Below are 2,392 nucleotides of genomic sequence, written 5' to 3'. Positions count from 1 at the left end.
CCCTGTAGGGATGTTTTCTAAATGCAGAGAGGAAGGGGATTGTTGAAGCAACTGGAAGCCAAAACTGGGATTTAAGAGGCAGAATCTCTCAATGAATTGTGCTATGGCATGCATGACTTAGGACTGTCTCAGTGGACAGGAAGTGAAATGCCAAGCATCTGAGCCACGAACCTTCCTTCATTTCACATAAAAATAAATGCACAGTATGTTTTTTGTAGTTTTAATACACACCACATGCTAAACCATGCAAATTTAGAGGAAACTGCTACTTTTTCTTTGTAACTTTACTAAGTTATCATTTTGGAATATTGAATCTCCAACAGCAAGGTCGTTTCTGGTTTACTGTTGCCCATTCGAAGCATCTGTAGCAGTCACTTTTATAGCTGAAACATTCACAGTGATTCTATGTATAGGTGCAAGCATCTGACTACTTCATTAAGTCCTAAAAAGTCTTGCAATTCAAAAAGTGGTCGCAGAACAGCAGTACTGACAGCACTTGGCAGTTAATTAGAAATGAAGAATCTCCAGGCATGGTGGCACGCACCTGAAATCCAAGCTACCTTGAGAGGCTGAGGCAGGAGGATCACATGACCCCGGGAGTTTAAGACCAGCCCGAATAACATAGCAAGACCCTGTCTCAAGATTTTAAAAGAGAGGGGGGCAGGGGAGGAAGGGGCAATTGGTGTAGCTTCCATTTGGAATTTAAGGCACCATAAGGAGTGACAAGGTCATGGTTGTGGTGGACACTTTGGCTTCAGAAGAGGCTCAGGAGGAGAGTTCAGGCCCTTTGTACCACATATCCCGTTTGATTCCTATTTGTGTGAAATGGCCTTTCCCTGGGTCAAGCCAACACCTGACACAGCTTCCTTCAATGAGGCCTTGCTGAAGAGCAATCAGGACCCCAGCTCCTGATTCTGCTGAGCAGGCCTCTTACCTTTCCCTGGTGACAAAGTCAACAATGTGATTGACAGTCTGATTGTGGCTCCAGGAACGTCTGAAGTGCAAATTGAAGAAGCTGGATAGGTGGGATCCTATAAAAAGAGAACGATCACTACAGGCCACAATGCAGTTGCCCCGCTGGTAATACGCAAGATTGTGCCAACACTGGAAGCTGTTGCTCCTCTGGGAAACAAAGTCATGGGAAGCCTGAGAGCACAGGATCCTTCTGAAGTTTTGACCATGCCAACCAACGAAACTGGCTTTGAAATCAGTTCTTCTGATGCTACGGTGAAGACTGTCATTACAACAGTGCCACCCAATCCTCCAAAACAGGACCCAGAACTCCGCTGGATATCAAGGTATTGCAGAGTGCCTTAGCAGCCATCCGGCATGCCCGCTGGTTCAAGGAAAATGGTTCTCAGTCCACAGTTAAAGTTCTCATCAGACTACTGAAGGACTTAAGGTTCGTTTTCCTGGCGTTGGGCCCCTCACACCCTGGATCCTAGGCTTACTAGGTCATTATGCTGTGATAACACCAACAGACAGCCTTTGGCCTAAACATTGCACACAGCTGTTGCTTGAAGATTTTGGGTGCAGGACTGTTCCTGCCAGGGTCCATGGGTATCACTGACCCCTGTGGGAGTGGCAACTTCAGAGTACATAGTCATGACCCTAGAACAGTAGGACACAGTCTGCTACACAGCTCAGACTCGGTCCGAATCCTCTCACACAGTGGCTTTAGGAAGATCTTTGGCCAGGAGGGTGATGCCAGCCATCTTACTTCTGAAATATCTACCTGGGATGGAGTGATAGTAACACCTTCAGAAAAGGCTTAGAGGAGCCATTAGAGAAAAAGGAAAGAGAGGAAGAAGAGAAGACAGAAGAACCACCTCAAGGAGAGGAAGAAGAGAGCATGGAAACTCAAGAGTGACCTTCCCTTTACTCTCTTTTCTATCCAAGGGGGAAGACTGAAGCTTAAGCTAGGTGCTACTGTGCTTTATATGGTGGCAGACATTTCCGTGGGGTAGGGAAGATAGCAGAAAGGGAAATAAACTCTATAAAAGTGTCATTCCACTGGATTTTGACATTGGCTTAGTAGCCAATATCAAATGTTGGTACCCTTCTTCATTATAGATGAATGGCATTATGACCTATGCCATCCATCTATAATGAAGGAGGATACCAACATATTTTCCTAATATTCTAGAATCCCCACCTCCTGAAAACCCCTCTCTTAACTAATACTTCACTGTTGAAATGTTATGAACTGTTAAGTGTCTAGAATTTTTTTCTAAAAAAAGTACTTCCAGTAGGAAAAAAGAAAAAAAGAGAGAAACAAAGAAAGAAAGAGAGAAAGAAAAGAAAAGAAAGAGAAAGAAGAAAGAAAGAAAGAAAGAAAGAAAGAAAGAAAGAAAGAAAGAAAGAAAGAAAGAAAGAAAGAAAGAAAGAGAGA

At 43.9% G+C, this 2,392-nt stretch overlaps 1 pseudogene; it reads left to right on the top strand.

Moving 5' to 3' along the window:
• The first annotated feature begins 744 nt into the window (after positions 1-744).
• Positions 745-1,870, top strand: LOC105515374 (annotated as a pseudogene).
• The last annotated feature ends 522 nt before the right edge of the window (positions 1,871-2,392 follow it).

Source organism: Colobus angolensis, unplaced genomic scaffold, assembly GCF_000951035.1.
Source record: "Colobus angolensis palliatus isolate OR3802 unplaced genomic scaffold, Cang.pa_1.0 Scaffold26, whole genome shotgun sequence".
Classification (NCBI taxonomy): domain Eukaryota; kingdom Metazoa; phylum Chordata; class Mammalia; order Primates; family Cercopithecidae; genus Colobus; species Colobus angolensis.
The sequence above is the reverse complement of the archived record's forward strand: the minus strand, read 5'-3'. Positions and strand labels throughout refer to the sequence as shown.